Source organism: Symsagittifera roscoffensis, chromosome 10 (genome assembly GCF_963678635.1).
Source record: "Symsagittifera roscoffensis chromosome 10, txSymRosc1.1, whole genome shotgun sequence".
Lineage (NCBI taxonomy): Eukaryota > Metazoa > Xenacoelomorpha > Acoela > Convolutidae > Symsagittifera > Symsagittifera roscoffensis.
In genome coordinates, this window is record NC_087071.1 from 43248272 (window position 1) to 43262394 (window position 14123).

The following is a 14123-nucleotide window of genomic DNA, read 5'->3' on the forward strand; positions in this document are numbered from 1 at the left end:
TCTGCCTGCGGCACAGTAAATTTTCCTAGACACAGGTTTTTCAACTTGTTTTTTGAGTGCTGACAAAACCAAATTGGCTGGTCTACAAAACAGAGGTCGACCAAAACTTCAAACATTCTTGCAAAATCTGACTCTCCCCCTCGCAAAAAACTTAGATCTAACCCTGCCTGAATTGAGGAGAAATTTTAAAATTCTCAACAACATTCTGTAAGACTTACACTAGAGCACAAATTTAACTACACTTTTTTTCTAAGATTTCAGAATCGTCTAGGTTTTGTTTTTAAAATCTGGAGTATTTTATAGTTCTTAGATTTAAAAGCAAAACAAAACGCATCTGTTCTTAGACAAAAAGATTCACGGCATTTTTTCGACAGATTAATCATTTTCAGAAGCCTACTTCCTATTTGTTTTTTTTCTACACAGATTCCTTTTCGGTAGTTACAGAAATTTCTGATTGCAAATCGGAATTGTTAGTTCTTACCTGGTTCCACTAAGCATCGGGATAATTAATAGATTTTCATGTAATCATTTGATGCAGTTTTAAAAAAAATCTGGTCATGTGTTGTAGTTCCATAAATGAAAATCGACCTCAACGCTTTTTCATAATCTGTCTCTCCAAAACTTGACAAGTCTACTCGATTATATTATTTCAATCCGTTTTCTAAATCTTTTTCCGTGCTATTTTATTTGTTCATATTTAAATTAAAAGTAAGTTATTTATTTCGTGGTCTCGCTAAATTCTCACTTTTTTCAATTGCGTTTGATAACAAGTTACATATATATTTTTTGTTATTCTTTCATTCATTTTTTTGCAAACCCCACAATTCAACCCACTCCACCCCTTCCTTCAGGCCTAAACCCTATCTTGAATTTGCCGATTCTGGTGGCGGTGTGGTTGGGATGTTGTTTTAAGGCTGGTAGTGTTTGTTGAAATTGTTTGACGAGCAGGAGACATGGGGGTAGTGAACAGTGAATATGGGGATGAACGTGTTAGTTCTAGCTCGAGTTAGCAAAAAGCTGCAAAAACTAGATCGAAAGTTTTCAGAAAAAATCGGTTATAATGAATACAAATCAAAACATTAATGGATAACAAAGGACTATACTGGAGTTTTTTTAGATTATCAATTAAAATGGGTTAAAAGTCCTTTAAATTGTCTAAGTTTGCCATGATAATTAATTTAATAGAAACGTTTTTAGCCAACAAAATCTATTACAATCAGTTTTTAACAAAGAAACTTCAGTGATGGGTATTCTTTTTTTTGAGTTTGAATAAGATCATTTTATATAATTTTATATGATGTTGCTTTTATATTTATAAATGATGTTGCATTTTAGATCCAAAACCTATTTTTCGTGTAAAAATGATTTTTGAAGGTATTTGAGTTTGGTAATTCGGAACATTTTATAAGGTCGAAAAGGTCCAGGCAAATAGGGTCAAGCAAACAGGGTCAAACAAAGTCAAATGGATAGGCGCTTAATTTGGTGTGTATATGTATCTGGATTTCAGAAAAAAAATTTTGAATTTGTTAAAATTTTGTCGGAACGATCAACGAAAAGGAAATAACAAAAGCAGAGAAATGTCAAAGAGAGCACCCTCGTTGCGAAATCCGTAAAATTCATAAAATACATAATTTTTCCTCGTGGTGGTGCTCCATATATTTTAAATATCACTCTGCAAAACATAAATTATAGGCTTTGGTAACTCTGAAGCCAGTCAAGTCAGAGCCTGTCCGTAGAAGATCAGAGCCCGTCCTTAGAAACATTGTAGGTGATCATATAAAAATACCCACTATATCAAAGCGAACACGCCATAAGCTGTTCCAAGAGCGTAAGACTACTCGTATGCCTCAAAACGAATTAGACTTTTCTATATGGGTAACCTAGTCACCAATTTTTTGTTGTATTTTTTTATGAATTGTGTCACTTCGTAGCTAACAAAGTTATAGAAACTTGTTTTTGATATTTTCAGAAGTTTGCTGCCGGTTTCTGTTTGACGTTTCAATGTTGATGTTTATGGATTGAGAGAAAGGTCATATAAAAATACCCACTATATCAAAGCGAACACGCCATAAGCTGTTCCAAGAGCGTAAGACTACTCGTATGCCTCAAAACGAATTAGACTTTTCTATATGGGTAACCTAGTCACCAATTTTTTGTTGTATTTTTTTATGAATTGTGTCACTTCGTAGCTAACAAAGTTATAGAAACTTGTTTTTGATATTTTCAGAAGTTTGCTGCCGGTTTCTGTTTGACGTTTCAATGTTGATGTTTATGGATTGAGAGAAAGAAAATTTTGATTGTTTCATTTCGAATGATTCCCGATTAGGGTAGTTTTTAGCCTTAAGGTAAGTACTCATTTTGTCTTCCATTCAATTCAAGTGTTTATTTGATGAATATGATGTTTGTTCTAATGATTTTAAATTTGATTGTCTTCTTGTATTTTTAATAGAGGCGACAATTTTTTTGTCAGCCCAAAAAATGCTTATATTTCATGGACATAACAGTGCAGGCCTTCCCGGTGGCGGTCCTGTATCCGATTTGCATTTACTTTGCAAGTCAAGCTAACTTGCAGCTCAATCTTTAAAACACTATAATGTTTTACTAGTTGCATCTATTTGTCCTTGTTTGCATGTAAAAAGGCCAACATGAGAATTCACCAATAAGTTTGCCGTAATTGAGTTGAGGCAAAAGTGTTCGCCTCAGCTTTACCTCGAGCCACTTCAAATCTCACTTTAACTCATCTCAATCTTACCTTTACATTTAAACTTGTGGGGCAACTACCTTAAGTTTTACCTTAAGTCACCCCAAGTTTACCGGAAAAAGTTACCTTAACTAAGAAGGTAAAACTATCTTAAACCACCTGAACTATTACATCCACTCACGTCAACTTTACTCTTAAATTTGAATTGAAACTATTTTGAGTCTTATCTGAAGTTACGCCAGGTGTACCTGAAATATTTTTTTTTAATTTAGGTGAATACACAGTCATGGTAAACTTTCAAGGTAATTTTGGGGTGAAAACTAAGGTAAAAATTAAGGTAAAAATTAAGGAAGTTTCCCAAGAAGTTTTAAGTTTTAAGGTAAACTTGAGGTCAGTTAAGGTAGTAGTTGAGCTGGCTTGAGGTCAGGTTATGGTGAGCTTTTTCGCCTTCACTGTTGAGGTAATTTGAAGCATTTTCTAAGGTAAATTTACCTCAAGTTTTTTGTCGTTATTTTTCATAAAAAACAATAGTGGCTAAAATCAGGTTAAATTAACCATAAAAAAACATGTTAGCTATTGTCGGGCCTGCAAAACTTATATTACGAATAGAATTAAAAACTATAAAGTCCAGTAACTAAAAAACTAACTAAATTAAAAACTATAAATCAACCCAACTATGAATCATCCCATTTCAAAACTATAAATAACACCGACCCAAAAATTACTCAAACTGAAAATAAATGAACTTCTTGATTGTTATTGATTACATAAATGTGTTCAATTACATAAGTTGTTGCTTACATAAATCAAACAGAAAAAAAATGAAATTCTTGGTTAATGAATTCTTGTTTAAAAATAAAGGTAGTCGGAACTATATGTGCTTCTGATTCTTAAAAGAACTGCTCCCTGTAGAACTGCTGACAAGATTTCTTATAGAACCCGAAGATCTGCTGCTGACAAAATCTTACTAAAACTAAAAACCTACAATGACGAATTTTAGTTGAACTGTTTTTTTTTTTAAATTTCATGAGCAACAAATTCTTTGAAACTTCTGAAGATTTGATTCGTAATCAATTCAGTTTTACGTTGGCTAGAAATAGAAAACACTTAAACACACTCAAAAATATGTATCAAACGCTTTAGTGGACTCTTCAGAAATGAATAGTTTGATGACAAAGTATTAATAATTATTTTTTTTTTCATAAAAAACAAAGAGATCAATTGACCAATCTCTCCCCTTCCCCCGTATTGACCAATTGAGCTATCCCCCGAGCAAAAACTAAGAGGCGCTACAAAGAGACGTCAACAAACGCAATTAGATGGTTGATGTGCTCATGGCACGCAATCAATTAACGGACTCCAGTTCCTTTTCTATGGGTATCGAGAAAACTTTTGAAAAAGAAAAAAATCGAAAATTTAGAAAAATTAACTTGCAAATTTTGTATGGGCGACTATTGCCTCTCATCGAGGAAAACGTGTTATCAGAGTTGGTGCTCTGGCCTTGTATTTGAATACGAAAAACAGTTCTCCTCGGCGCATTACTATACTATTGTACGCAAGAGCTATTTTTACCGCTTAGGACAGAAAAAATTAGTAGCTTTATGTGCTTCAGTTTTTTTGATTTTGTTTTCACTCTGAATGTAATTTTTGAGCTTTGTTAATGTAATTTTTGGCGTTCTATATTCGTTGGAGAATCTCGTTTTTTTTTCATATCAATCAAACTATTTTCAAGTGGTTATTAAAAGTCTCTAGTACCTATTGAGTTTTCTCCCCCCCCCATTCGAGAAAATATCATTTTGAAGTATGCACTGAAATTTTATGAGTCATGAGGTTTTTCCAAAAAATTTTGTGAACCATCTATCAAAAGCGCGCTTATGTCTTTCTAATACCGGTTACACTAAACACGCACTGAAATGAAAAGTAAAAAATTTTACTACATTACACTTACAAATGTACTTCAATAGAACTTCAATTGTACTTCAATTATACCTAAAAAATTGCGCGGCTCGAATAAAGAACTGTATTTTATTTTTTGCTGTTTTCTGTAAATCTTGTTTAAATTTAGATTAATTAGGAATGAAAAACACACACAGATTTTATTTCATGACGAATATTTTGTTTGATTGTTTTAAAACAATTCCAAAAAATGTTGCAAAGCCTTTCATACATTCGATTTTCATGCGCTACTGATGCAAATTCCTGTGTTTATCTCATGTTTAGGACACATATTTCAGCAGTGCCCCATGAAACTTTTAATTGAGAATCTACTAGTACCGAAGTACAAAAATAACCTGAGACTACAAAAACATTTGTCAGAGACATTGGTATTTTTAGATCAAAAATTACCATGAAAATTCAAATCACAGAACCGAGTATTATATCGGAAATAAACTTTTTTAGATCTTAAAAAACCATGAAAAACTTAGTTTCAGAGTATGGATCTCAATTAACTCTTTTCGTAAACAAAATCCATATTTATTTTAGCCATGCAGAAACTTCTTGAGAGCTGAAATTTAAATCTGAGAAATAGGAGATCTGAATTAAAATAATTACTAGGGCGAGCGTTTAACACATTGATCAAATTACGTCCAGGTTTTTTTCAATGTTAATTAAACCCTGATATATTTTCCACCTCGGTAATTAGATTAGACTCATGTTTAGAGTTTTCACTATACACATAACTACTTTGGAAAAAAACCCTTGTCGTATGTGTCAAGTCCAAGCCACTCCTGACTGAGTTTTAGCATGTTTCTTGCACCTATCCTATTTAAGTACTTTCAGGATTGCTCAAAACTTTGAATTTAGTTCAACAAAAAAAACTAGCTGGCATTAGTATGACGAAAAACAGAAAAACCCTCAGAGAAATTTTCACGACTCTATAAATGAATTCGCGGTCAGATTCTTTGGAAAACTTGTTGATAAAACCTTGAATCAATGACAGATACTAAATTGAAAAATATACATTTTCTTATGTTTTAATTTGGTGAAATTTTGAAGTTTTTTTTTAAAAACAAATCAGTCAAACACCAAATAAGCCATTTTACAGAAAACACAATGAAAAAAAATTTTTGTCTGCTAAGAAGTTGGCGTTTTGAAGAATGGCTTTTTATCAAAAACAGTTTTTACAAAAAGTGCCCAAAAAAAAAACAACTTCCTCATCCTTATTACTGTTTTTGCAATTTAGAGGGAGTTTCAGTACAAAAAAAATCTGAATTAATTAGAGCCTAAGACTGGCACCTTAAGGGAATGCATATTATTAAGGTAATGTCGACAATTATAAACAATTACTTTTTTACGGTTGTTTTTCAAATTTTTAGTCAACGGTTAGTTTGGCTAAAAAAAATTCAACGTAATATTTTCAATTTTTTGAAAAAAAAATGAACGTTTCAAATTTTTTCTTCAATTTTTTCTTCAATAGAACTTCAATTGTACTTCAATTATACCTAAAAAATTGCGCGGCTCGAATAAAGAACTGTATTTTATTTTTTGCTGTTTTCTGTAAATCTTGTTTAAATTTAGATTAATTAGGAATGAAAAACACACACAGATTTTATTTCATGACGAATATTTTGTTTGATTGTCTTAAAACAATTCCAAAAAATGTTGCAAAGCCTTTCATACATTCGATTTTCATGCGCTACTGATGCAAATTCCTGTGTTTATCTCATGTTTAGGGACACATATTTCAGCAGTGCCCCATGAAACTTTTAATTGAGAATCTACTAGTACCGAAGTACAAAAATAACCTGAGACTACAAAAACATTTGTCAGAGACATTGGTATTTTTAGATCAAAAATTACCATGAAAATTCAAATCACAGAACCGAGTATTATATCGGAAATAAACTTTTTTAGATCTTAAAAAACCATGAAAAACTTAGTTTCAGAGTATGGATCTCAATTAACTCTTTTCGTAAACAAAATCCATATTTATTTTAGCCATGCAGAAACTTCTTGAGAGCTGAAATTTAAATCTGAGAAATATGAGATCTGAATTAAAATAATTACTAGGGCGAGCGTTTAACACATTGATCAAATTACGTCCAGGTTTTTTTCAATGTTAATTAAACCCTGATATATTTTCCACCTCGGTAATTAGATTAGACTCATGTTTAGAGTTTTCACTATACACATAACTACTTTGGAAAAAAACCCTTGTCGTATGTGTCAAGTCCAAGCCACTCCTGACTGAGTTTTAGCATGTTTCTTGCACCTATCCTATTTAAGTACTTTCAGGATTGCTCAAAACTTTGAATTTAGTTCAACAAAAAAAACTAGCTGGCATTAGTATGACGAAAAACAGAAAAACCCTCAGAGAAATTTTCACGACTCTATAAATGAATTCGCGGTCAGATTCTTTGGAAAACTTGTTGATAAAACCTTGAATCAATGACAGATACTAAATTGAAAAATATACATTTTCTTATGTTTTAATTTGGTGAAATTTTGAAGTTTTTTTTTAAAAACAAATCAGTCAAACACCAAATAAGCCATTTTACAGAAAACACAATGAAAAAAAATTTTTGTCTGCTAAGAAGTTGGCGTTTTGAAGAATGGCTTTTTATCAAAGACAGTTTTTACAAAAAGTGCCCAAAAAAAAACAACTTCCTCATCCTTATTACTGTTTTTGCAATTTAGAGGGAGTTTCAGTACAAAAAAAATCTGAATTAATTAGAGCCTAAGACTGGCACCTTAAGGGAATGCATATTATTAAGGTAATGTCGACAATTATAAACAATTACTTTTTTACGGTTGTTTTTCAAATTTTTAGTCAACGGTTAGTTTGGCTAAAAAAAATTCAACGTAATATTTTCAATTTTTTGAAAAAAAAATGAACGTTTCAAATTTTTTCTTCAATTTTTTGAAAGTATATAATGTTTTCTTTCTTCTCTGAAAAAAAGTCAACGGTTATTTTTTTTTTGTATTCTAAGTGCTTTTTTAATATCAATATTAAGAAAATCAGGGTCTATGATACGTTATTTTTGAGAGACATTTTTGATTTAAAAAAAAAAAAAAACAAATGGCCCCAATGTTTTCCCCTGTTTTAGCGGTAAGGAGTAAAGCTACAAATTCATTAGAACAATAATTGCTTTTGCTTCAAACGCTGAACGCCTAAAGTTGAAAGAATTTGACAGACAATATTAACTTTGAAATTATTTTTACAGAAAAACTTTTATTGTAAGAAAATATTCAAATGTTGTAGGAACTTCACAGGGTGTAAAAAAAAGCTTCTAGCCCGCCTTTCCCGCACTGATTTTTCATTGATAACAATTTATTATATTAGATTTTCATTGTCAGTCTCTATTAAATAACAAAATTCTAGACAATTTTTTTTTCAATTGGGCCAAGTTGATTTTCCGAGCACTCCAACAACACTGCAAGGACGCATTTCGACCAAATTTTAGCGTTGCAGGTAAATTTCTTGCAAAAAACTGGAAAAAAAATCCTTTTTTGGGCATTTTTTGAAAACTTACTATACATTGGCCTCCTCAAAATTACTAGATTTTTCCTACCCTGGATGAACGTGTTCATTCAAGTTTTGCAGAAAGATGCAAATAATAGAGTCATTATTTTAAAAATTTGATCAATTTTTATGGATTTTATGTTCATCAATAATCCATTATATTGAAAAAAAAATTGAAATAAAATCGAATATTGGATTTTAATGGTTTCCCATTTTTCAGAAAAAGTCGATTAAAATGGATTAAATATCTTTTACGTTGTCTAAATTTGCAATGATAATCGATTATATCGACAACATTTTTGTCAACAAAAATCCATTAACAACGATTTTTATCCATGAAAATTCGGTGCGGGCTTACATCAATATTTCTTATCTTGCTTTCTGCAACTTTATTTTTTTTCGAGTACTTGCTCTCAAATTTGCACGCTTTATATACACTTAGTATATCAGATTTTGGCCGACAGGTACACGCTAATCGTGTTTTGCAAGTGGAGCAGATATTTTTTCTGTTTTCAAATAGCTTCAACAACCTTCAAATAGCTTCAATATAATATTGAACAATTTGGTTTGAGTCTATAATTATGATTTTCTATAGACCATAAAATTTTCGGTAATTTTTAAAAATTGAGTTATATCTTTTAAACGTATAGTTTGATTTACTGTCGGAAAAAAATAATAAAACATAATCTAATATTCTTACCTGCGATTTTCAGCTATCTTACCAAAAATCAACTTTTTTCAAATGTCGAGCTACGATGGGAGCTACGATGGGAGTTACAATGAAATTACGAGAATCGAAGGGAGAAATGATATGTTTTTGCATACGAGGGTGACAAACATTCACGTGCAACCGTAATTTATTTTTTTTTGTTCCAACGTTCGATGTGGCCAATTTTTTCTCTTGCCTAGTTTATATTCCATACCTCAATTTGATATATTTAACTCAAATCTCTGCAAACTGATTTGCTAAGTTGCATACAGAAGGTCAGAACCTCATTATTTCTATCTGAACAGAAGCGGAAAGGCAAAACTAATCAGATTTGTGTTTTTTTATAAGTTTGCAGTTCAACCCACCTGTCTTTAAATTGAGCTCAACTGTTGAAACTTTGCTTTAAGTTGCACTTAGGGGTAGATCTTTATTTAAAATTCATTCGAGCCAAGTTTGATTATGTTTCCTAATAAAAAACAAAGATGTTTTAATTTGAACTAGCTGGTTTTGTACAACTCAAAGGCTCAAAAAACTGTTTTCTTTCATTTTTTTACTGCAACTATTTTTCCCCAGTATCAATCGTTGACAAAACTTGATCTGTAAACAATCGTGTGTGATGACAACATGGACGTTTTGAAGATATCCAACCCTAACTTTCTTTTGTCTGGATAATCGAAGAGTGGAAATCAGCTATATTTTAGGATCTGTTTTTTATCTAAAAAGAAACATTTTTCCAGCCCTTTTTGGCCATCTCAAGTAAAGTTCTTAGGTGTAAATTTTGGTATCATTTTTCAGCCTATTAGTTTTTCGGATTCTAAAAAAATAAAACTCTCTTCTTTGGGTCGAAAAAATCTGGTCTGAAAATTTATTTATGTTCCGACTAAACAGGACAAATTTGAAGAGAGGCTGAACTCTTAACTTCAACTCGACTAGAAATTTTTACGCTTTTTTAATTTGATTTTATTTTTAATTACTTTTCTTGTTTTTTTTTTCACATATTTCAATTTATTTTTCTACAAAAAAGTGAAATGAATTACTAACAAAATTGCAAAATGTTTTTATAAATACGTTCTGTCCTAATGTAAATTGGTTGCGTCGGTTCATTCAGAGCTACTTGAAATGCAACCGGAACCCCTTTCTGAGTCATTAAGTTCAAAAGTTAACAATTCAAAAGCTTGAGAAAAAGCTTACGTTATCTTTGTACTACCAATTGGTTAGGAAAGTGCACCAGCGGATTTAGGGGGGGGGGGGGGGGTTTGGTTGGCACACGCCGTCTCTCAGAAATTCGATCGACCCCTTCCCGACCCAAAGGGTCCCTCTTTGTACTATTTTTGGTGACGGACCCTAAAATTTTTCTAAAGGCACCCTCCTCGCCAATATACACTAATTTTGAGGAGGCAGCGCGCGCCAAAAAACGCGATTTTGGTCAACATTTTCAAAAAATTGCCCAAAAAAACGCCTTTTTGGCCTGTTTTTTTCTCAAATTTTTGCTTGCAGCGCAGAAGGTTTGAATAAAGTGGGGTCTCATTAGTGATTTAGGAGAGCTCAGAAAATCAATTTGCTCGACCTAAAAAAAGGACGACAAAGTTTTCAAAATTTTATTAAAATCCGCCCCCTACCTCGAGAAAACTCTGGATCCGCCCCTGGGAAAGTGCAAATCATAGTCCCATTAAACGGAATCTTTCTTTTTGAAAAGTTAGGACAAACCATTTCGTGCTTGGTGACATTTATTTCGATTAAACTTTCTCTGATTTTTTCACAACAAAATAGCGTAATATAGCAAAATTGACGGGAGTTTGTAGCAATTGAATTTAAAAAAAATCAGGCTCCACTAAAAACTTTCAGGGGATAAAATCAACTAAAACTGTCAATAATTTGCATTGAATTAGTTTGTTGTTTTTTCGATCTTTGAAAAAAAACGGAATATTTATGTTGGGTTATCTAAGTAAAATTTTTTATGTGAAATGCACTAATGTAAAAAAAAGCGGGAAAATGACGAATCTAACTCAAAATGAGACGTAGCTGCTTTTATCGTCTGAAGAGCAGTAAAAACATACAAAAATTAAAGTTAATATACTAAATTGAAAAAAAAATTGAAATTGAGATTTTTTGTGAAAATCAATACCACACAGACCATTATCAGTATAAACTCAAAGATTTTGTTCTTAGTAACTGATCAATTATCGCAATTAACCTTCCTTCAAACAATTTGAAACAATTTCTAAGACGTATCAAATCTCCACCGACGCGTAGTTAGCGCGAATCTTATCGCGCGTTGTTTGTCCCCCATATTAGCTAAAATGGCAATTCATAAACTCCCGTGACCTTACAAAAAATGATCGCAGTTGAAATATCTTTTCAAATTCAAGCTCAAGACAGTAATACTTTTTGAATAATAAAAAAAATCTGTCATAAAAAAGCTAGTTGAAAAATAGAAAATTGTCTGAAGATGAAAAACTTCGAGCGTAAATTTTCCTCTTTTTTGTTACGAATGTCGGAACAACAATTAAGGCGTAATATACCTCGTTTTAATAATGCGTAAACTCTAAATAAAGCAATTTGTTTTAGTAGTACGTTATCACGCGCAAAATATATAGCAAAAAATGCCCAAAACATTGCACAAAATTGCGCAAAAAACGCTTTTTTGGCCCTTTTTTGAAATTTTGCCTGCAGCGCAGAAGGTTTGGTTAAAGTGTGGTCTCAATAGTGATTTAGGAGAGTTCAGAAAATCAATTCGGTCGACCTAACTAAAGGTCGATTAGGTTTTCAAAAATTTATGAAAATCCGCACACCCCCTCGTGAAAATTCCAGATCCGCACCTGGGAAAATGCAAAGCCTAGTCCCATTGGACGGATTGTTTTTTTTGGAAAACTTAGAAAAATCAAATCGTGCTTGGTGACATTTAATTCGATTAAACTTTCTTCGATTTTTTCACCAGAAACAAGCGTAATATAGAAAAATATGACGGGAGTTTGTAGCACATGTTTTTCATAAACTTCCCGCTCATCGAAAAACTTTCAGGGGCTAAAATCAACCAAAACTGTCAATTTAATGTAAAAAGCAGGAAATTGACGAAAGTAACTCGAATTAAGATGTAACTTTTCTTTACAAAGGAAAAACCCTTAGTGTTCCGACTGCATTTTTCTGTCTGAAAATCAGTAAAAACATGGAAATATTAAGGTTAATAAGTAAATTGAAAAAAAATCTGAAATTGAGAATTTCTGCGAGAATCATTACCACACACGCAATATTCAGCACAAAGTCATAGATTTTGCTCTTAGTAACTGATCAATTATCGCAATTAACCTTCCTTCAAACAATTTGAAACAATTTCTAAGACGTATCAAATCTCCACCGACGCGTAGTTAGCGCGAATCTTATCGCGCGTTATTTGTCCTCCATTTTAGCTAAAATGGCAATCTTTAAACCCCCATGACTGTACAAAAAAAGATCGCAGGAGGTGAAATATCTTCTTAAATATAAGCTCAAGACAGCAATACCTTTTGATTAAAAAAATCGATAAGTCATAAAAAGGCTAGTTAAATAGTAGAATTTTGTCTGAAGAAAAAAAACTTTCAACAAAAACTTTCCCCTTCTTTCGTTACGAATATCGGAACAACAATAACATCAATTTAAAAATGCCTTAACAGCTAGTTAAACCAAGTTGTTTAAGAACTACGTTACCACGCGCAAAATAAATCACTTATTTTGATACTTACAACAGCTCGCGGGCGTTTTAAATTAAGAAAAGAAAATTAGAAGAAGAAAATTCAAAAACAGTCTATTTTTCGATGAGTTTAACCCAGAGCTTTTTGATGGAAAACAGAGGGCTGTTGGAACAATCAGGGCTTCGCCCTGAGTTACGAGAATTTTCAAGTGCCAACTTTTAAACGCTGATTTTAAGCGCCAATTATTTATTGGTTGTTAAGCAAAATAGGTAGCCTCAAATATTTTTTATGATTTTTTTTCTGTCTTACAACAAAAATAAGGTACCGAAAAATGAAATGAACTTATTCGATCAGTTCTACTAAATGGTTTGCGTCACTAAAGTTGAGCGCTTATTTGAAATGGTTTTAATTTGGATTAGTTCGCCACAGTCATTTTTTTCGCGCTAGCGTGTTAGCAGTGTATTTCTATCTTGACAAAGCAACTTCTACCGGGGGTTTTTATACGTTTTTCATCAATGGAACAATTTCTAGACTTGAAACAAGATTTGGATGAGGCTAAATAAATTTTCAATTATTTGTTTTGATGCAAAAATCCTTCTAAAAGATCATTTTGAGATTAAGTTTATTCAACGAAAACGTGCATTTTGTCATCTACGTAATTATTTGAATACTGTAGATTAAAGCTATATTTGTTTGCAAAATATTGAGACGGGATAATCACAAAATGCGCATAAAAACGGTTTGGTAAAAGTAGAAAAGATTTTCTGTGTCAATTATTGTAAAGGTTATCTAAGTAAAATTGTTATGTTAAATGTTCTATTGTAAAAAGCGGTAAATTGACGAACCTAACTCAAAATGAGACGTAACTGCTCTTATCAAAACAAAGTCTTGAATTTTCTGCCTGCCTTTTTGCTTGAAGAGCAGTAAAAACTTGAAAAAATTCAGGTTAATAAACTAAAATGGAAAAAAATCTATGTTGAGATTTTTTGTGAAAATCAATTCCACACACCCCATATTAAGAACAAAGTCATTGATTTTGCTCTTAGTAACTGATCAATTATCGCAATTAATCTTCCTTCAACCAATTTGGAACAATTTCTAAGACGTATCAAATCTCCGTTGACGCGTATTTAGCGGGAATCATATCGCGCGTTATTTGTCCTCAATATTAGCTAAAATGGCAATCTTTAAGCCCCCATGACTTTACAAAAAATGATCGCAGGTAAAATATCTTTTCAAATTTAAGCTCAAGACAACAATACCTTTTGAATGATAAAAAAAATTTGTCATAAAAAGGCTAGTAAAAAGTAGAATTTTGTCTGAAGAAAAAAATAGTCGAACACAATTTTTCCCTATAAACAATTAACGCGCGATATACTTCGTTTTAAAAAAGCATAAACGGCTAGTTAAATCCATTTGTTCAAGTAGTACGTTACCACGCGCAAAATGCATTACTTGGTTTTGATACTTGCAACAGCTCGCGGACGTTTTATATTAAGAAAAGAAAATTAGAAGAAAAAATTTCAAAAACTGTATTTTTTTTCGATGAGTTTACCCAAGAGTTTTTTGATGGGAAACAGA